At 43.3% G+C, this 22,497-nt stretch overlaps 1 protein-coding gene across 1 annotated transcript in view; it reads right to left on the bottom strand.

Annotated features, from left to right (window-relative positions):
- Positions 1-8,471, bottom strand: part of LOC134204422 (pro-resilin) — a 37,643-nt gene extending 29,172 nt beyond the window's left edge. Inside the window, exon 1 of the mRNA XM_062679246.1 lies at positions 8,296-8,471. The gene's annotated coding sequence lies outside the window, so the exon portion shown is untranslated. The remainder of the gene's footprint in view (positions 1-8,295) is intronic.
- Positions 8,472-22,497: the final 14,026 nt, after the last annotated feature.

Consider the following 22,497-nt stretch of genomic DNA (forward strand, 5'->3'; position numbering starts at 1 on the left):
GCCAGGTTAGATTATGGTCCTGTTTTTATTTCTTTATTGAGGAGTTGCCATGAGCCACTTAGTCTGCTGTGATGTCCCGCTGGGTTTCAGTCTAATGCTTGTTTACAGATTTCGTTTCCGCCCCTACGTAAGATGTGGCCGACCCTCCGACCTTCCGAACCCGAATTCCAGTTGCTCTCGGCCTCTAGTAACAATGACGATGGAGCTTGTTGTTGGAGGTCCTGTTGTGAGGCTACAAGGCCCGAATTATGTATCGCAAGCGTCTGATGATAAACACGTATAACAGCACAGATCTCACGTTAGAATAAACGAAAAATCGGATTTTGGTGCGTTCTTTTATCGGCCTGTTTTTCCAGATATTTCTTAAACTCGCAAAGACAGCCCTTACTTTCTTGATCCGTGCGCCAATGTCGATCTTGGTACCGCCGTCTGACGTCATTTTGACACCAAGATATTGGAAGCTTTCAACATTCTCCACTGATTTCCCGGCTACTGTGAAACTGGAAGGGTTCGGCGTGTTTACATCCAACGATTTGGTTTTGTTGACGTTGATGACTAAACCTGCCGAAGAGGAGCGCTCGGTAAGGTCGTTAAGCTAACTTTGCATATTAGAGCGCCGTTGAGTGAGGAGTGCAACGTCATCAGCCAATTTGAAGTCGTTTAGGTGATTCATGGTTCTGGGCTGCCATAGCAGCTCGCGGTTTGGTTCACGATCAATCGTACCTGCCACAATCTTGTCGATTACGATGAGGAACAGTAGCGGTGATAGAATTCATCATTCTCTCACACCGGCTATGACCCGGATGCGGTCGGGCAAGACGCCGTTGTGCAGCACTCTACACGAGAATGCTTCGTACTGTGCCTCGATGAGGTAGATATTTTTTTTCAAGAACCCCCTTGCATCTTAGGGCGGCCCAAATATTCTCGTGATTGAGATGGTCGAAATCATTTTCATAGTCAATAAATGCCAAGTAAAGGGACTCTTACAATTTGTTGACCTGGTCCAGAATGATGCGAAGCGTAACAATATGGTCCGCACAGGAACTTCCGGGATGAAATCTGACCTGCTGCTGCCGGAGAGTCGCATCGATGCTGTATCCGGGCCAGGGGAAAGTTTGCATAGAACTTGGAGAACGGAACACAGCAACATGATGCCACGCCAATCATCGCATACAGTCAGGTCATTTTTTGTGTACATTTTTACTAAGATACTAGCCAGTCTAAGATGTATCCAGTCGATCGGGAAGGTTGCTGTATTCCAGATATTACGAAATAAACTTTGCAGTAGCTGAGCGGATGTCATGAAGTCAGCTTTGAGCATCTCGGCTGATATGCGATCGACCCGAGGGAGTTTGTTCGATTTGATACTATGGATGACAGTTTTAATCTCTAGCCGTGATGAAGCTTCGGTATTGACGCGTGTTATACGTCTGATCCTAGGCAGATCATGTTGAGGTGGTGATGGCCTGACTGGCACCTGGAAAAGTTGTTCAAAGTGTTTCAGCTGGTCAGTTGGGTCGGTCTATAAATGACCATTCGCTTCTTTCACAAGCATCGTTGCATTCATCTTCGCCCCGCTTGAGCTTCGTGAGATATCGTAGAGGAGGCGAATGTCCCCGGTTGATGCATCTCTCTCTCCTTCGTCGGTCAAAGAGTCTGCCCACGCTCGCTTGTCCTGTCGACATGAGAGTTCCACTTCCTTTTTCAGAGTATCGTTGACGGGCTAAGACTTAGGCACCTCTGGTTTTTTTCGCTCTATCGCGACTTTGGCGTGCCTTTTCTTTTCTATCTTTCTCCAGGTAAGGTGATGCATACAGTCCAACCTCCGACTGCAATTAGCGGATTAATCCCGCTTATTCATAATATCTGTATTGTTTTCTCAACAACTAAGGCCTAAACTTGCAATGAGTACATCCTCCGAGTGTGTGGAACACAACCTAGCGCTACTACACTCAGACCGAATGGCCATATACTATCAAAATGCGCAGTTGCGGGACTTGCGGGACTTCAAGCAGACTGCACTGATTCTCTGTGATTTGATCGTAGCGGGGAAGCAAAAGTAATAGTCCCTGCTTGAATCCGGTATTTTTATTTATATGAAGCGTAAGAAAACAACCGACCATCTCCTCATAGCCCCTTCCGTATTCAATATACAGCCACCTGCAGGTTGCCGACTCAAAGGAGAGGAGAGAACTAGTACTGTCAACAAGTTAAGGTGCTGGAAATCATCGGGAGGAGAGCAGGTGAGAGCTCAATTGAGAAACAGCCGCAACAAAGCGGCTGGGGAAGCAGCTGCGACCAAGAAGTAAGGAATCGGTAGAGCGAAAGGCACATCATCTAGATGACGTGGCTAACCAACAAGCAAGGCAAATGTCGCCGAAGAAGCTGATGATAAAAGCTGTGCCGACGTCTCTTATGGCCATGACAGGTGATGATGCAAACTGCAAGTGAAGAACGCAGAAGGGTAAGACGATTTTGAAGCGGGATGCTGCACGGAAGAGTTTCGTGTATAATAAGTTTTCTGAGGATGTTGGGGTTCGGATCAGAGCCATATGCCTAGGTAATCCAGTGGCAAGTAGAAGAGATAACTGAAATCGTATTGTATTCAACGTTTGAATGCGGTTTTTGGCCAAGCATCGACGTTCAGAGGATCAAGAGACGGGTCGTATATAGAAGCAAACATCGAGTTTGTTGGTGGCTTATGAACTAACCAGTTCGGTGGATGCAATTCTAACCGTCATAGATACAGCCAAGGTTGTGTGGTGATTACATGGGCGTGTTATTTTAGGCAGTTTATACATAGGTTAGGGTTTGCATGCACAGTCTGCTGACTACCCGGAATGCATATGCGAGGAAGAATCAGCAGAACAAATTAATATTTGCTATAGAATGTGTCGGGACGTCAGAGAGGATGTGTCGGGTATGAATACAATGGATACAGCAGCTCAACAGATCATGTCGAGGCAGCTGCGTTACTGACGTATTTAATCAACATTGGGCTACAAACATGCCGCGGATGAGCTGCAATGGCCTCTCTGTAGTTAAACGAAGGTCATTGCTACTCATACGTAGCAATTGTTGTCTGGGCGCTCTTCTCTCAAATGAGTTAACGACAGGGTCCGAAAGGTCGTCGCAACTTACAAAAGACGGGTGATGCTGTAGCGTAAGAAGAAGCCATTCTCGATATAGCCTCTACCGCTAACGTATTGATTTATAGCGGGCCTTCATTTTTAGAGCTGAGTTACTTAATATATTCGCATCTCCTATCTAAATTTCTAATGAACATAATGCCTTTGAGTTCCAAATTGGTGTACGAAAAAGGCAAAATTCTGGTATTAAAGCTTGATATTATTTCTAAAAGACCGTGTGGAAAATATTTAACGGTATAATCATCATTCAAAGATATTTTGGATCAAGATGATAATAGTTTTCCATACTATGTTGGTTGGTTAAAGAATTCTCTGATTGAACTTTTGGATGAATTCAGAATGAAATTTCTGGAAAGTATTGAATAAATTTATCAAATGAACATTTGTCAACATTTCCGAAAGAAGGCCTGGAGAAGGCAGCAAAGTAATATTCAAGGATGTTTTGGATCAAGTTCTAAATATGTAACTTTTCGTGTACTATTGATAGATATTTTTTTATTCGTTGGTTGTCATTTTAGTAATTTCAGATGAGTTTTGCGCGAAAATTTTGTTAGGATACCAAACTAATCTTTTGGAGAAACAATTTGGCAAATTAGATACGGAGCTCATTATTTTTTCTTCTGATCTTCCAAAGCAATTTTTACAGGATTTATAGTAAAGAAATTTAAAATTCTTGTTCAATCAGATTAGATTAGGAATTAGAAAGACATGACCGCCAGACGTAAACTACGTAAATCCTTTTGGTGCAATGATCATTGTAGTGTCACGTAAATGTTAGGTTGCTAAATACAACTGACACCATCCATGCGAATAAATTTATTGCAGCGTCTCTCATCGACGCCAACTTTCTGCCGTCGCCAAGCAATTATGGTGCGAACTTTGAAAACGTTCGCCTCGGATTAAGAAAAGGGTCGATTACTTCTCAATAATCGGCGATCGGACCGGTAGCAGCACTTGTATTTTTTTTTCGCATTGGTGGCGTTTGCAGAACTGAGTGATTGAAAATAAAACGGTTCTTGTCAGGACCACCATCATATTCGGAAGAAAGTGAAAGGCTGTACTGACTGTAGAAAATTCATGACCAGTGAATTTTTTTCGTTAGAGTTTGTTTATGTGCTGTAAGTGATTTAAAATGCGTATTATTGAAACGAGTAGCTGGAGAGTTATGATCCGAGACAAACTTTCTTCAACTTACAGAAAATCGCTTTGCGTGGGTTGCGCATTTAATGGCGTCAGTATCGGTCCGAGCGAAGACCGTCGGTGGCTGATTGCTGCAAAAAGTGGAATCGATTTGGCTGGCTAACATTTTCTTATTGTTTTGTTGCTCTTAGTGATTTGAAATGACACAATTTGTTATGGAGAAAGTAGATCAGACAAATCGTCGGAGTGAGATGTTGGAATAAATTTATTCACAGATGACGGCTGAAAATTTCTTCATTGTGGTGGCGTCTTAATCGGTTTGGCCGTTGTCGGTGAAAAGTGAAATTTTCTCGCGAGATTTTAAGTTTGATTTTGTTGTTATTAGTGATTTAAAATGTGCATTATTGAAAATAAATTAAATTTTGAGGACCGCCATTGGTACAAGACAAAGTAAATCCGAGACGAAGTTTCTTCATATTTCAAAACATAATCGTTTGATGGTAGACAGTTCAGTCGTAACGATGCCGTCGGTAGCGCAATCACAAGTGTGTTGGAGAAAAATGCTGCAATAAATTCATTCGCGTAGCTTTCACTTTGTGACGACGACATGCAAATGGTTGAAAATGCCACATCAGTGAAAAAAATTTCTGCAACCGCCACCGCCACGCTAATCATTTATGCTGTAATATTTGAAAAAAAGAAAATCGTCTTAAATCAACTTGCTCTTGTTACTTTTTCCAACATCCGATGATTCACTGCTACGAATGCCGTTGATTGCCAGATCCGCTGACGATCGCCTGGGATGCTGATTTATACACGGACGTGAATTACGCGTTGCTTTTGTCACGACTGGTGGCCACAAACGCCACCGTAGCGGAAAATGTTCTGCTGCGCCACCACCGCCGTTATCTCTGGGACCGCTTCCGGATGCTTTGGTTCACTCTCCGTGAAATCCCGAATGTGAATGATGCGCGTGCGCAAAACACGGGTCTTTTTATACGTACAGGGCCCGTACTTTACATCAATCTAACGTCCGTGTTGGGGATGCATGAACAGGATTGGTTAATTCTTATTTTTACTGGTTTTGGAACGAAATGAAATTTTCAATAGTTTATTGAGAAAATCTTGAAAATCCAACGAAAGGTAAAGACGCAATTAGCATTTGAAATCTCTCCTCATTTCGTGGCGGTCTCAAATGTGGAAATTTTCGTTTTACACCCTGTATCTGAGCCTTCCGTTTAGACGTAGTTTACGTCAAAAACTCTTGTAAGAAATTAAGAATATTTTTAAGCAACATCTGGAAGAGCTGTAGTTATTTTTGCGGGTATTTTTTTTTATCTAAACAGCTTTCCATACTTTTGGAGGAATCCCGAGCAGCACAAGTCAGGCAAAAACGGTTGCAGCAACTTGATTGTGACTAAATCTGGTCACATATGAGTTGCAGTAATCCATGTGGGACATGTGTGCTGCTAGGGATTTGTTTTGACAAGATTTCAAAAAGTTTCTTGAGAAATTATTAGACGAATTGACAAAGGGATTCGTCTACATTCTACATACTGCAAAACTGGAGAAATCGGTTAGAATGGAAAATTATTGTGAAATCTGTAATAGCATTTTTATTCGTTTCTGAAATAGTTTCTGAAGGAATTCTTCAAGGGTGTTTCTAGAAATTCTGGTAGAATATTATATGAGGAAGTATTGGATGCATTGTATAAACAATTCATCAATGTTTTTCTGATCTTGCGAAGCAATTCTTGTAGGAATTAGTAAAGGATTTACCTATCCTATCAAGAACGCTTAGAAGCATTTAAAAAAGATCGAGCACTTTTGGAGAAACTCTTTACAGATATTTTGGATCATGTTCTAGATAACTTTCCATGCTATTGCAATATTTGTTTAACGTTATTTCGGGAATTTCAAAAGAATTTTCTGTTCAAGCTTTCAGACGAAATTTATTGAGCATTGAGAATTGGACGAATTGAAATTAAAATTCATCTTCATTCCTTCGGAATTACTGTGGCAATTCTTGGATGAATCAAAGCTCTTTAAAGGATCTTTGAAGCATTGATTTAACGAGCTTCTACGGTTAGTTCAGGAAGCTGTTCTAACGATGCTTTAAATAAAATTTTCATATTTCTATATATAAAAATGAGTTTACATTTATTATTGGACCGATTTTCAAGATTTCTTCACTGATCGATTCGTCTTAAGATCAGCTGTGTTTGTTTACACTAAGAGTTGTTCAATTTGACGGGTAAAGTCGGAAAATTGTCAAAATGCAACGGTTTCATAAGTTCTGACGAAAGCCATTCAGCTCGAACTGAAATCGATCTAGAGTGCGACGCTGCAATCAATAAATGATTGATTGATAAAAAAAAACCCGCACGAGATCGGGCAGGTTTGCCTAGTTGTTAATAATTTCAGATAAATGTTCTGCCAAATTTATAACAGAAGTCCGTGGGAAACAATACCCGGGCTAGAGAAAGTATTGAACGAATTAGATAAAAAAAAAATCTATTTTTTTCGTTTAATATTCCGAGGCAATTCTTGTGGGAGTTAATAAAGGAGTGTTTCAATTTACTGGGATTAAAATCTTATATACAAAAGAATTACAAGAATTTTTGGAAAAGGCTTTGCCAATTTCTGGAGAATATTTTGAAGATATTTTCTATAAAGTTCAGAGTAAATCTGAGTGTTGAATCGATTTAGAGGCCTTTGGCAAAATTCTGAAAGAAATATCTGGATGGATCGTTGAACAAATAATAAATGAAATTGCTAAATTCGCTCCTAAGGCAATTGAAACAATTCTAACATAAAAAGGAAAAGCATTTCACCATTATGAAGGAAACAATTTTAAAATTTCTATTAACTGAAAACGATCGGAAGAATTTCTAAATGCCTCTAATGCATGATTTAAAGCAAGATATTTTTAAACACATTTTGGAGATAGTTCCCAAATAGATATTACTAACAGTTTCATGGAAACTTCTCTAGGGTAAAAAGCCTATTCAAGAAGCCAATAAAATAAATCCTCGGCGACACCTTTTTTTTATTTTAAAGGAATCATGAACCATAACATTGGTTACATTTTCCTATTAAAATAATATGTAGGAAAAACTAGTACTCAAGGATTATTATCGGGTTGTAATGTTGATGATCTTCACGACGAAGAAGTAATAAGCAAAAATTGAATTATTTAAAGAGCCACAACAGTTTCATATCAAATCAAACATCGGACGCAAAAAAAAACAAAAATAGATTTAGACTACAACCTATCAAAAATTAAAATTTGCTGTTAAGTATAGTTGAACGTTTCTCAAAAGTTGACATGCATTTGCCCAATAACACTCTTAAACTAAACTTTATTTTAAGCACATTATTTTCTCAATACCCGGGCTTGAACTAGATTGAAACCAAATTCATTTCAGTCCATCTTATGGAAACACCAACTTTAACTCAACTGTGAGGATTCTACTCGACTCCTTCTAATTGGCGTACACTTCAGAGCCTGTACATTTTTTTATTGTTCGTTCACCGCCATAGGAAAACTTTTTTCAATCATCACTAAAAGTCACCATATCCATCCACCACATGGCTTCCTCCGACAGGCGAAGCCTCACTTTTCCGAGCTGTAATTTTATCATCCTTTAGTCATGTGCACACCACATCACTGTCTCTGTCCCTTTTCGGTTGTTCTCGGCACTCGGATGGTAATGTAAAAGTTTTTTCCGTCGTTGTTAATGTGAGATGGCAAAAAAAAAACGTTTATCTCATTGAAGCACAAATTCAATTTTCCGCTTTCCGTAGGATATACGAGAACCCAGTTAGTTCGTCCTGGAAACTTTGCACTTTTATCACATTCACCCGCACATGGAACTGCAACTCGTTGGAGGCATAAATCACCCCCGTGGGGTACGTGCCACCTGAGCCGATGATCTGACACACAAACCCCACTATTCCTGGATCGCTAAAAGGATGTGTTCCTGAACCAGGAACGATGGCTTACTTCGGGTATTCCTGCGGTATTGAAGAAACGGGATCGGTTGACGACTTTCGTCGGCTGCTGTTCAAACACGCTCGGAACGGGATGCGGTTGCACACGGATTTGGACCACTACTCGAGGCAGTGCGCGGTTCACTTAAGAAAACTAATGAACCGAACCGATGTACTTAGCAGAATGATATTCAAATCGGAGTAATCGTCACTTTTATACCGAAAACTAAACAAAAGTGCAATTTTCGTTTGTTTAGAGGAGGCTCGGGTGCCCGGCCGACCCGCGCGTGTGTCTTGGCTGGGCGACCCGAGAAGAGCAGCCCATCAGAATCGGGGAGAAGAAGCGCCACCCGCCAGCAGTCGGCACCACCGCACCCCGATCCGGGGTCCCACTCGTAAGGGGGTATCTACGAAAACAGCCAGCCAGCAAATCTCCGCGTGGAGGCAGGTGACGAACCGGAGTTTTTTTTTGCGACTGCCGCTACCTTCTAGATGAGGCCCCTTCTCCAAGCGGGGCACGGTGGGGTGTTTTTCTATTTGGATTGGTCGAAATTTTGTTAGGTCTTAGAATGCGGCACAGGGTCTCCAATATGACTTGGAATTGTTTTTTCTTCTTTATTAAAAAGGCTTTCAGCCCTTGGCTGGAAAGACTTGGGAAGATTATGACTGCCCGGATACCCAATGGATTTATGAATATCTTTGCATCATGGATCTGCACATCTTGATATTGAGGGGACCATCGATATAAGAAGATATCCAGGAATTGGTTGGGTACTACATTGAAAAAAGATCGTTGCTAAGAAAAAAACAACAAAACTAATGTCATTTCTTGTTTTTGGTGTATTTGTTGTAGTCTGAATATGATCTAGTAGCCTAGAATTTCATCCAGAACACATCGAGATAGAGAGATGCTGAGAAAGGGAGGCTATCGAGCTATAGAAAGCACAAATCTCGGGTACTTATTCAAAAGGACGTATGTGATTTTGTAAACAAAGCTTCAAGCGTCGATTTGTCCAATCTGATGGCACTCCCACGCAAACCAACACCACCAACACGTAGCCGAAGGCTTCCCGTACCTGTCTGTGGTGATGGTTTGCGTGGGAGTTCTAGAACAGAACATATTGACGTTGAAAGTCGACTGTATTTGGATATCCTGAAATTAATTTATGTTTTTCAAAAATCCATATGGATTTCGAGGAATAGCTAAAAGTATTCGAAAACTCAACTTTCCGAAGTCACCCACGATTTTCTAATTTTGATTTCCTATCAATTCATATATTCATATCCAATCCGACACAGTCACATTGGTCTATTTTCCCATAAATTAATTTTGACCGCTTAGATTATACCAAGCCAAATTAGATTAGCTTAATACCCCACCCCGGGCGGTGGTGGTGAACGAGAGTGAAACCGAATCAAGCACGAAGCCGTTGGATTCCAAGGAGATTCCTCTAGGTGTAGGCTGGCTGGCTGTTCGCTAGGTTAGATTCTCCAGCCACCTGGGAGACGCACGATTGCCGCGCCACCGCCGCCGCGATGAACCACGTGAGAGCGTGAACAACGGCTCCTCGTCGGTGGAGCATAATTCTCTTCTTCTTCATTTGCAAGCGCTTGATCGGAGGAAGATCATCAGACAGATTGGGTGTTTTTGCGCTGCTCGCACATAGCGCCGTTTGTTGTGCATCTTTTTTTTCTGCTTCTTGCTCCACTGACTGCCTGGAAGGTAGCTCCAATATGTTGGGAAGCTGTGCAAGCGATTACGTTTTACGGCTTGGTTATGAGCTATGAGATCGAAATGAGAAGAGTCAACGCTGAAGAGCTGCTACCGGGGCGATCATCATCAGGTGGGAGATTTGATGCGATGCTATCGTTTGTTACTTAAGGAAATGGGTCTATAATTCAATTCGGTTACAAATAAATAATTAAACGATCATTAGCTTCGGCGGGGTGGTAAATAATGGAATGGTGTGCGATCTGAATTAAGCGAATTGGATTGGTAAGTGTTAATAATTAGGATAAGCGATGGCAATAAAAATTTAAGCTCACAGTATCCGTTGGTTCACTTTAAGGCAGATTTATATAATCAGTTCAAAATTCCAGAAGTTGAATTCTTGTCACAGAAGTGAGAGGCATTTGTTTCGTAGTCGCCAATTAGTTACTATGCATCTTGGCAGATCCACGCATATAGCCTTCAACTGTATTAAGTGTCCCGGACCCGTTTTGCAGTCAAGCTCGAGAGACCTAAGCAGTCAGCTGTGTTTGCTGAAGAAATTTTATCATTCATGCGAATAACTTATCCGGAGATGTCTTGTTTTTTGTTTTGAAAGTTGACTCGTTAGTGGATTTTTGTTTTGCAATCGACTTTGTCTCCTTAGCGTAGGTACCTCGTTATCACGACCAACTAACTGAATCCATACGGCAGAAAGCGAAACGCAAAACACATGGAACGGTTATGCGCCTATGTTGCCATGGATGTCACCGCTTTTAGCGAACACGATTCCATCACAGATATGGTCGCATCGATGGACGATGCGTCCAGCGGATGGGTCACTACTGTCGTTTTTTTTATTGGAATGTCGATATCAGCACGACGAATCACCGAAAGCGCGCGAAGGTACTTTTGACAACTATGCGTGAATGTCAGAAGGGTGATGATGTAGTGAGAAGGCTGAGATCTGATGAAATTTGCATATTGTCGATTATGTAATAACATGCCTTGAGAAGTAAAATGTATTCGATAAGTAATATTTTAGTAGGTTGGTTCTTCCTGAAAGAGTTTAATAATTTCGATCCAGGCGTTTTTTTTTCTGTAATTGGACTACAGACTTCGTCCAAGGGCTTGGCGAACCCTCCCAACGGCCATTGCGAGTTAGGGGGTCTGTCTAGGATGTGATGCTGTTTGTCACTGGGCTCTGCTAAACCCCTTCAAAAAGTCGCACGTGTCCGCAAGGCAAGGCCCTATCCAAGCGACCGTATGCCGCTCAAAACGCACAAGCCCAGCAGTCCAGAGTGCCAACCAGCAGATCAGAATTGATGTCAGTGAGATCCTGATTATGGTATACTGGCCGCATGTTCACTGACTATGATAACAATGGGATCACTATGGCGACTATTCCAGCAGGATTCGACAGCAGCCACAAGGGAGATCCAATTGCAATGATCCTTTAAAAAAATTCCAAAAAAGTCGAAGGTGGAGCAGCGTTTTTTTACAAGGAAGAATGCATTAACGCACAACCCAGCAGACGTGCTTAATACAGTCGCCTCTCCACATCTCGATATTGAAGGGACCATCGAGATAGGGAGAGATCGAGGAATGGAAGGAATATTGAAATGGGTACTAGATCCAAAAAAGCTCGTTGTCTCGCTCGATATCGAGATACAGAACATCGAGATGTAGAGAGTCGACTGTAGTGGCCAAGCTACCGCACGGAAGTGTACTGGGGTGTCGGACTCGATCAGATAATGCCGACTAAACTTCCCTAGGCTGCGCCCATCGTTTCCCCCAGGAACTGCCTCCCAGCATCCCTCTGGGTGATAGGCATGTACGGGGAAGGGTCGTTTGGCCGAAACCCATTCGGCCGAAAGCCATTTTGATTGGATTCAGATTAAACAAACCATTCGGCCGAAACCTATCTGACCGAAAGAGTCATCCGGCCAAATAGGTCATTTGGCCACATTGGTCATTTGGCCGAAAGGGTCATTTGGCCGAATAGGACATTTGGCCGAATCGTATATTTGGCCAAAAAAGGCATTTGGCCTAAAAGGATGTTTGGCCGAAAGAGCATAGGGCCGAATAGGACATAGGGCCCAATAGGTTATAGAACAGAATAGGACATTTGGCCGAATACGACATTTTACCGAATAGTACATTTGGCAGAATAGATCTTTTGAAAAGTGAGGAACGTGGAGTGAGAAATGAAACATCGCACTACTCACTCCTCATTTCTCACTATTCACTTTTAACAGTGAGCAGGGAGAAATGAGAAATGAGTAGTGAGACGTTTCACTGCTCTCTCCTCATTTTTCACTTCTCACCAGGGAATCAATTTTTCTTGGATGCGCATGCAAAACAAGCGACAAAAGAGAACCAACGACAAAGCTTTGTTTTTGTCAGAGATAATAAGGACAAAGATCCGACAAATTTTATCCGCAACAAAAAAGAAGACAATTTTGTTGCTAACTTTTCATTCCGTTATTTTGAATTATCTCTACAGCAATTTTCGGTTTTATGCTATCGTAGCATCTGCTTTTATGGAAATGTTTGAGAATGTAACTGTAATAGCAAAAACAGGTTTGTATTTTCGGAAATATCAAAGCATGCAAGGCAAACGAATCTTATAATATTGTGTGCGGGTTCTGATAAAGGCGTGTTACGAGCTAGGTGCTGTGGATAGAGCCGCTTTTCTGCTCTCAAGCGAGTAGAGGGATATTTTGAAATCAATCCCATAAGCAAAATTATTTTGCAATTACTTGGCTGACAAACATTTCCCGCTCTTGCTCTCGCTCTGATTTACAAACATTCCTACTCCAATCAGCAGTTGAGTCTCGTGAAATTTCGAAACGAGTGCTTTTTATTTGCATTTCTACTAATTTTCAACTCAAAATATAATGTGAAAATGTTTATTACAAAGAATACAAAACTCAATTTAAGTTTATTTTTATTTTTTCCCAAAATAATAACAATACTTTTCAATACAGGATCTGAAACGAACATAACCACAATATTCAATGTTTGGCTCCGGTACAATAGAAAAGTTTGGCTTCAGTTTGACAACCAAATCGATTCTATTCGCACCACCCAGGTTACGAGGTGCGTTTGTCAGTAACAAACTCTGTTGATGACAAAGGGTATATTGTTAGGCGTTGCTCGAATATTGATTCCCTGCTTCTCACTGTAAAAAGTGAAAAGTGAGAAATAAGAAGTGAGAAGGGAGATGTCTCTCTTATTACTCCTTATTTCTCACAGGAAAAAGTGCGAAATGGGTAGTTAGACGTCTCACTACTTCTTACATCTCATTTCTCACTTCTCGCTGTAAAAATAGAGAAGCGCGAAGTTAGTAGTGAGACGTCTCACTACTCTCAGTGTCACTACATGTCTCAGTGTCCTATTCGGCCAAATGACTCTTTCGACCAAATGACCCTTTCGGCCAAATGGCCTATTCGATAAAATGCCCTATGTGCTGGTCCCTTCTCAGTATGTAAAGTGTCCTATTCGGCCAAATGACCCATTCGTCCGAAAACCATTTGGCCGAATGCCACTAGGCCGAACAAATTATTAGCCCAAAACCCATCTCGCCGAAAGAGTCATCCGGCAGAATAGGTCATTTGGCCGAAAGGGTTATTTTGCCGAATCGGTCATTTGGCCGAAAAAGTCATTTGTCCGAAAGTGTCATTTGGAAGAAAGGGTCATTCGGCCGAATAGGACACTGAGACGTGTAGTGACACTGAGAGTAGTGAGACGTCTCACTACTAACTAAAGGATGCTCATCCTTTACGCAACATGTGAGACTAACTTAGATACTCATCCTATCACCTGATTCACCCTCGAGCACACCAATTTGACGGCTCCACCCCAGTACCCTGAATGCCAGTACCCTGAAGGCCACTACCCCTAATGGGACAGTACCCTGAAAACCATCACCCCGAATGGGACACTACCCCGAAATCCATTACCCCAAAAGGCAATTACCCCGAGAACGTTTCGAATCTGTAGTATTCTATTATTATGTTTAACACCAACAGATATCGTATAATCGCAAAATGATAATCGTTGTAAAGGATAAAATGGATAAAGGATAAATGCATAACAGATTCTGTTGAACCAACAGTTTTTATTTTGCTTCTAATTAAATTTATTTATTTTTCTTCTAATTAAATTTATTTATTTTTCTTCAAATTAAATCAATTTTTTTTAAAATTTACTGGTATCGCCACTGCATACGCGCAGCATCTCGAGGCAGCGTTGCCGGAAGAGGGTGAGCTCGATGGGGCCCCTCTTGAGGACTGCTGGAATACAGTCAAAGCAGCCATTAACGACGCAGCGGAGAACAACGTCGGGTATATGGGTCGAAGTCGACGGAACGATTGGTTCGACGAAGAGTGCAGACAGATTCTGGAGAAGATGGACGCAGCGCGGGCGGTCGCGCTGCAGCAAGGTACCCGGCAGAACGTGAAACGTTATAGACGGAAGCGGATACAGCAGACCCGCCTTTTTTCAGGAGAAGAAACGCCGCCTGGAAGAAGCGGAGTGCGAGGAGATGGAACAGCTGTGCCGTTCTCAAGATACACGCAAGTTCTATCAGAAGCTCAACGCATCCCGCAAAGGCTTCGTGCCGCGAGCCGAAATGTGCCGGGATAAGGATGGGAGCATCTTGACGGACGAACGTGTGGTGATCGAAAGGTGGAAGCAGCACTACGAGGAACATCTGAATGGCGCTGATAGTACAGGCAGTGAAAGTCAAGGCAGCGGAGGAGATGACTACGTCAGTTCAGCGGACGATGGAAGCCAACCAGCCCCCACCTTGAGGGAAGTTAAGGATGCCATTCAACAGCTAAAGACCAATAAAGCAGCTGGTAAGGATGGTATCGGAGCTGAGCTCATCAAGATGGGCCCGAAAAAGCTGGCCACTTGCCTGCACAAACTGATAGTCAAAATCTGGGAAACCGAACAGCTACCGGAGGAGTGGAAGGAAGGGGTTAAATGCCCCATCTACAAGAAAGGCGACAAACTGGAGTATGAGAACTTTTGAGCGATCACCATCCTTAATGCCGTCTACAAAGTGATATCCCAGATCATCTTCCGTCGTCTGTCACCATTAGTGAACGAGTTCGTGGGAAGTTATCAAGCCGGCTTCGTTGACGGCCGCTCGACAACGGACCAGATCTTTACTGTACGGCAAATCCTTCAAAAATGCCGTGAATACCAGGTCCCAACGCACCATCTGTTCGTTGATTTCAAGGCGGCATACGACAGTATAGACCGCGTAGAGCTATGGAAAATTATGGACGAGAACAGCTTCCCTGGGAAGCTTACCAGACTGATCAAAGCAACGGTGGATGGTGTGCAAAACTGTGTGAAGATTACGGGCGTACACTCCAGTTCGTTCGAATCGCGCCGGGGACTAAGACAAGGTGATGGACTTTCGTGCCTATTGTTCAACATTGCGCTAGAAGGTGTCATGCGGAGAGCCGGGTGTAACAGCCGGGGTACAATTTTCAACAGATCCAGTCAATTTATTTGCTTCGCGGATGACATGGACATTGTCGGCCGAACATTTGCAAAGGTGGCAGAACTGTACACCCGCCTGAAACGTGAAGCAACAAAAGTTGGACTGGTGGTGAATGCGTCAAAGACAAAGTACATGCTTGTGGGCAGAACTGAGCGCGACAGGGCCCGCCTGGGAAGCAGTGTTACGATAGACGGGGATACCTTCGAGGTGGTCGAGGAATTCATCTACCTCGGATCCTTGCTAACGGCTGACAACAACGTTAGTCGTGAAATACGAAGGCGCATCATCTATGGAAGTCGGGCCTACTACGGGCTCCAGAAGAAACTGCGGTCAAAAAAGATTCGCCACCGCACCAAATGTGTCATGTTCTTCTTCTTCTTCTTCTTATTGGCATTACATCCCCACACTGGGACAGAGCCGCCTCGCAGCTTAGTGTTCATTAAGCACTTCCACAGTTATTAACTGCGAGGTTTCTAAGCCAAGTTACCATTTTTGCATTCGTATATCATGAGGCTAACACGATTATACTTTTATGCCCAGGGAAGTCGAGACAATTTCCAATCCGAAAATTGCCTAGAACGGCACCGGGAATCGAACCCAGCTACCCTCAGCATGGTCTTGCTTTGTAGCCGCGCGTCTTACCGCACGGCTAAGGAGGACCCCAAATGTGTCATGTACAAGACGCTTATAAGACCGGTTGTCCTCTACGGACATGAAACATGGTCAATGCTCGAGGAGGACTTGCAAGCACTCGGAGTATTCGAGAGACGGGTGCTTAGGACCATCTTTGGCGGTTTGCAAGAAGACGGTGTGTTGCGGCGAAGAATGTACCACGAGCTCGCCCAACTCTACGGCGAACCCAGTATCCAGAAGGTAACTAAAGCCGTAAGGGTACGATGGCCAGGACATGTTGCAAGAATGCCGGACAGCAACCCTGCAAAGATGGTGTTCGCTTCCGATCCGGCAGGTACGAGACGGCGTGGAGCGCAGCGAGCGAGATGGGCAGACCAGGTGCAAAACGACTTGGCGAGCGTGGGGCGTATCCGTGGATGGAGAGATGCGGCCTCGAACCGTGCATTGTGGCGTCAAATTGTTGATTCAGTGTTATCTGTTTAGATGTTAACTAAATAAATGAAAAAATGAAATTAAATTTATCTGTCATTGCTGTCATTATGACCTGGGAAAATACTATTCTACGAAATGGAGTAGGTATAAGCGTTTTTCCGGTATAAGGCGAACAGAAGAGATGATATCTTCTTTAAATGAACGAGTTGGCCCGGTATAAGGCAAAAAGTGGAAATAATGCCTTCTCCAAATGAACGCCTTTGCCCGGTATAAGGCAAACAGAGGAGATGGTGCCTTCTTTGAAAAGAGGTGTTTGCCCGGTATAATGCTGACAGAGGAGATAATACCTTCTTTAAATGAACGTGCTTATATCGGGATAAGGCACACAGAGGTAATAATGCTTTTTTAAAAGTAAGGCGTCTGCCCTATAGAAGGTAAACAGAGATGATGCCTTCTTTAAGTTAACACAACTTCTTGAAGACAAACAAGATCTCTCTCTCTCTCCACTTTTACTCACTCATTTACTCTCTCACTCTCACTCACTTTTACTCGCCGAGTATCCACTCTTACTCGCTCTCTCATTCAATTACTCTTAATCACTCACTCACTTTTACTCTTTACTTGTATCCCCTATTACAAACTTACTCACTTTTACTAATTCACTTACTCAAACTCACTCCTACTTTTTACTCACTCACTCACTCTTACTTACCCTTCCACTCTTAGTCACACACTCACTCTTGCTCACTGAATTACTCCTACTCACTCGCTCATTCATACCACTCGCTCACGCTTACTCGCTCATTCTATTTTACTTATTCACTCAATTTTAGTCATGCACTCACTTTTACCCACTTACTCACTCACTCACTCACTTTTACTCACTCACTCACTTTTACTTACTCACTCACTCTTATTCAGTCACTCACTCACTCGCCTTTATTTACTCACTCATACATGCTATATTACTCATTCACTCACTCTTACTCACTCACTCACTCCTACTCGCTTACTCTTACCCACTAATTCACTCACTCGTCGATTCTAAGATTTAGACCACGCTTCATCCAGAATCCGTTGCTTTTGCTATAGCGACCAAGGAACAACTTCCACCTTGTTGCCATGCTGACGTGGACCACAATTGCATTGTGCATGAAAACGTGCTGCATAATTTCCCCCTACCCTTCAGAACTCTTGAAGGGTGCCTATACATATTGCATTGAAATAGTTCCAGTTCCAATTATTGTTCATTCATATGAATTATGAATTATCTTTTATTGAGTAACATTTTTTTCATTGAAATGAAGTATAAACTTGAAATAATGACTAATTCGGAGTACGGGCTCATTCGGGGTAGCGTCCCATTAGGGGTAATGGCTTTCGGGGTTGTGGCGTTCGGAGTAGTGGCCTTCGGGGTAATGGAATTATGGGTAGTGTCGTAAAGTCCAATTTGACAAACCATGAGGGACTTACTTAGGTTCTCACTTCTGACATGCCCTTCAAGGCTGACTTGGGTGCTCACCTCTAACATCCCGAGTAGACGAAAATAGTTCGCGTGTGCTGCGGTCAGTCATCGAGGCATCTCTGCATAGCTAGCCTGAACATGTTCGGGCTCGCTACTATTGCTGGTTTGAGACCGCGGTTGGAACTCCATCAGACCCTGGAACTTTGTTCGTTACCAGGTATTTGGCGAGCAACCGCGAGTTACTCTTCGTTCGTCACTGGTGTCACCATTACGGCCGCACCCATTTTGCCTTGAAAGAGAGCAGGCATTTGTGGCTCGGGATGGGAAGAGTACCACAATAATCCTCGCCAACCTATCCAGGGACCGTTCGAGAGGTGAAGAGCCCTTTTTGGTATTATTTATTTTATTTTTATTTATTTTGCTTATTTCATCTGACTGTGTCGTCTACATGAAAAGTTAAAACTAAAGGTCAGTTGATAAAATATCTGTTTAGCCGTTGACGAAACGCGGATGAACTGATGTTGAAGTCGAATTGGTCCGACACCTCGTAGAAATGGCGGATCATAGCGACAAAGCAGCTATTGGCAGCATAATTAGTGGTATGCCTTTCTTCGAAGAGCAAATCTCGAGGTCGAAGGGATCGTGAGGGTGCATACAATGGAATTTTTGCCAACAAATCTGGCACGTCGTACTCGGATAACAGAAGTTTGACGATGAAAATTTCTTGCGCCACGTTTCTCCGCTTATCAAGAGTATCTAGGCCCAGCAGACTATAGCGATCAGCATACGGTGGTAAATTCAGCGGGTCCGTCCATGGGAGATGCCGCAGGGCATATCGTACAAACTTGCGTTGCAAAGCTTTGAACCGAGCAGTCCAAACAGTTTGATATGGACTCCAGACAGCAGAAGAAAATTCGAGTTGAGAGCGTACCAATGAGCAGTATAAGGCTTTGTAGCATAAAGGATCGCGGAATTCATTTGAGATTTTAAAAATAAAACCGAGCTGGCGATTAGCCTTGTCGATCGTAGTTGAAAAATGACGTCTGAAAGTTAGCCTGTCATCCAACACGACGCCTAGATCTTTAACATGATCCACACGTTGAAAAGTTGTACCTGCGATACTATAATCGAAAACCACGGTTTCGGCAGTGCGATGAAAGCTTATTACGTAACACTTTGAAACAGCCAGGACCATCATATTACGCTCACACCAACATTTGAATAAATCCAGGAGCTTCTGCAATTCCTGGCAGTCCGACAGATTTCGAATAACGATGTATAATTTGAGATCGTCTGCAAACATCAACAGCAGGCCTCCACGCTGCAGTATTGACCATCACTACCCTCTAAGCGTCACAGCAGGGATTCGAATTGGCATCTTCGTATTGGCAAAACACGCTTCCTTGCTGCTCCTAATGCCCTTCTTTAAGGCCAGTTTCGCAGCATGAAACACTTCACGGTGGTTCGCTTTTTCATCCTCGGCGCTGACATGTTGCATCTTTCGTCTAGCCTTGAGGCAAGTTGATCGAAGGGGCGCAATCTCGGTACTCCACTAGCCTACCATATCTCGATAAGGTGGCATCGCTAGCGCGCGATAGCTACCAACGCATCCTCGCTTAGACCTTCAGTGTTGGCTTCCAGGGCCGTGGTAAAAATTTCGCTGCCGAAGTAATTGGACATCCTACCACGGACCTGACAGGGATCCCCGGAGCACGCCATACTTAATCTTAAAGCGAATTGCTAGATGATCACTATGGGTGTGACCCTCATCCACCCTCCTAGTGACAGACCAGGACTGACAAACGTTACGTCAATCCATGACTCGACCCCATTTCCTCTGAACGTGCTAGCGGATCCATCGTTGTCTAGCACTGCGTCGAGCTTTGCAAGCACCTCAAGTAACGCATGACTCCTGCGATTGGTGCAGCGGCTACCCCACTCCACTGCCCAGCATTGAAAACTCTGGCTATGAAGAACGATTTCCGACCCACTAGGTCGGATGGAAGCCTATCGATCATCTGGTTGAACTATTTCAATGGCCACCTTAGTGGGACCTAGCAGCTACAGTAGAACACACCGATGATCATGGCTATCGCAAGACCCTCAGCAGAGGTGTCTTGGACCGGGTCCCGTCGTGGAAATAACCGTAATCCTAGACCCGTCCGCCACCCGATTGCCGTTATCGACAGGCACGTTGCACGGGTCGGACAAGAGGGCGACATCGGTCCTCGACTCCGAGACCGACTGCCACAACAGCTGCTGGGCACTTGCACAGAGGTTAAGATTCAGCTATTTTACTTGAACGCCTGTTCTGGTTTGTCTCTCCGATGGGACACGAAGGTCCACCCATAACGTGGTGAAAGGCTTGCTTTTTGCTGGCGCAGATGAGGCAATTTGGTGGCTTTTCGCATTCCTGCACTATGCGGCTGGAGTTTACTTACTGGGCAGACAGACTAGCTGATCTTCAACTTCCCTCGCTCCATGACCTTTTTGGCATCCGCGACCGGTAACCTAAGGTAGGCTACCTGCGTGCCAAAGGGACCGCCTCTTAGGCGTACAGCAGAGGTATTCTCGAACTCTGTATCGCACAGTTTCAACCCTGCTCGACCAGGTGGACATTTTCGTCAGACGAAGTTGCCTTAATCAATCATTCCATAGGTCACTGAGAAGATGTGAAGGAGCAGCCCGTGGTGGGATGGAGTTGGTGCTGGTGGATGTAAAAATGGATGGCCATACTCTAACCAAGGTCATCAAGGTCAACTGGTTAGCGGAAGGGTCTGGGATGGCGGCTACTTGCACACCGGGCCGGTATCCAGCTCAAAAATACATATGAAAATTCGCTGAGGGTGTCGCGATAGCCAAGAGCAATGGTATGTTTTACTGTAGCCTGCTTCACTACGGTGGCCAAAAGAACAGTTCAATTAGATGCCGGTTATCGGAGATGTCAGATGCCGGAGATGTCAGTGCATGGGAAGTAGAATGGGGCAGCCGTTATATCAACCCGAGAGATTCTATGATACCCATCCCACACTACCTAAGTTAACCTCCTCAAGTGTCTGGTTGCAGATTTACGTTTTCTTTTGATCTAGAGAGAAAAAAAATCATGTGAACCGCAAGACTTGTTCGAATAGTTCTGTTTGGCCATTAATTCACATATGACGATATTTTATACATTTCCCATACTGCAGAATTGAACCAGGACTTGAACTCAAACATCTTCATCGGAAATTTGCTTTGTTGTCACCCCGTTGATCAAGGGAAGACCCCGTTCCCATAATTGTGCCAATCTGTTTCTAACAGCCCTCCTCCATTCAACTCAAACCCGGATATTCGGAGCACGCAGGCTACAATCGTGTGGCAATGAGATGAACGACAGATAATAATAAAAAAGCGACATAAAGCAAACCCGCAACATAGAGCTCTGCGGGAACCACGGTGTAAAGAGCATCATCGTTGCATGGGTAATACAATTGGAGTACCTTTACTTTGCGCGACTGCCTTCTGTCTACTCTGGTCAAGGTTGGTGGTTCGTTGATTGAGTGTAATTGTTCACAGTTCCCTCTGCGATGACGAGCTCTATATGTCATCAAGTCGGTTTCTTTTTTCTTGATCCCGGATTTGTGAGATATTTTCTTCTTCTTCATTGGCATTAGATCGCCCACCGGGACATTGCCGTCTCGCAGCTTAGTGTTCATTAAACACTTCCACAGTTATTACCTGCGAGATTTCTAAGCCAAGTTACCATTTTTGCATTCGTATTTGATGAGGCTAACACGATGATACTTTTATGCCCAGAGAATTCGAGTAACGCACGGCCAAGATAGGCCTCTATTGAGATATATTGAAGGGAATTTATTCTAAGGCTATTTCAAAACTAAGTCGATTATCAAGAACTTTGATTAGATTTCGAATTTAAGAACATCATGCAATGTTGCTTTGTTAAGATGTGTTATGGAATATCACATATATTCAAATCATAAACGATGTTAATAATAACAAAAATGCCTCCTTTGTCACAATTGACTTCTTTTTCTGCAGTTTACGGTGTCTATGTTAAAGACACTCGTTAAACCATGTATCAAGTTGAGGTACTTGAAAATATTCATCTCACAGCTTGGTGATGAAAGGCAGAAGATGATGCCACCGTGTTATCGTTTGCCAACGGTACGACATCAGTCAGTCGCAGTCTGCGCGGTACAGGTGCTTCTTAATCTTAAACGAAGGGGAACAATAATCACAAACTGAATTAGCTAATTGCTTTTACATAGATCTCTTTCATTAGGGTGACCTAGAATAGTATTACGGTATTGAAAAAAAGAAGTTTCTCTTCCTTTTCTTCTTACAATTCTAATTCTCTTGGTCTACCTGAATGATGTCCATCCACATTTGAAATGCCTCTAGCTTTCATTTGCTGATTATTTCAAACTATATTGGATAGTTAATACTGTACACGATG

This window comes from Armigeres subalbatus, chromosome 1, assembly GCF_024139115.2.
Source record: "Armigeres subalbatus isolate Guangzhou_Male chromosome 1, GZ_Asu_2, whole genome shotgun sequence".
In the NCBI taxonomy this organism is placed as follows: domain Eukaryota; kingdom Metazoa; phylum Arthropoda; class Insecta; order Diptera; family Culicidae; genus Armigeres; species Armigeres subalbatus.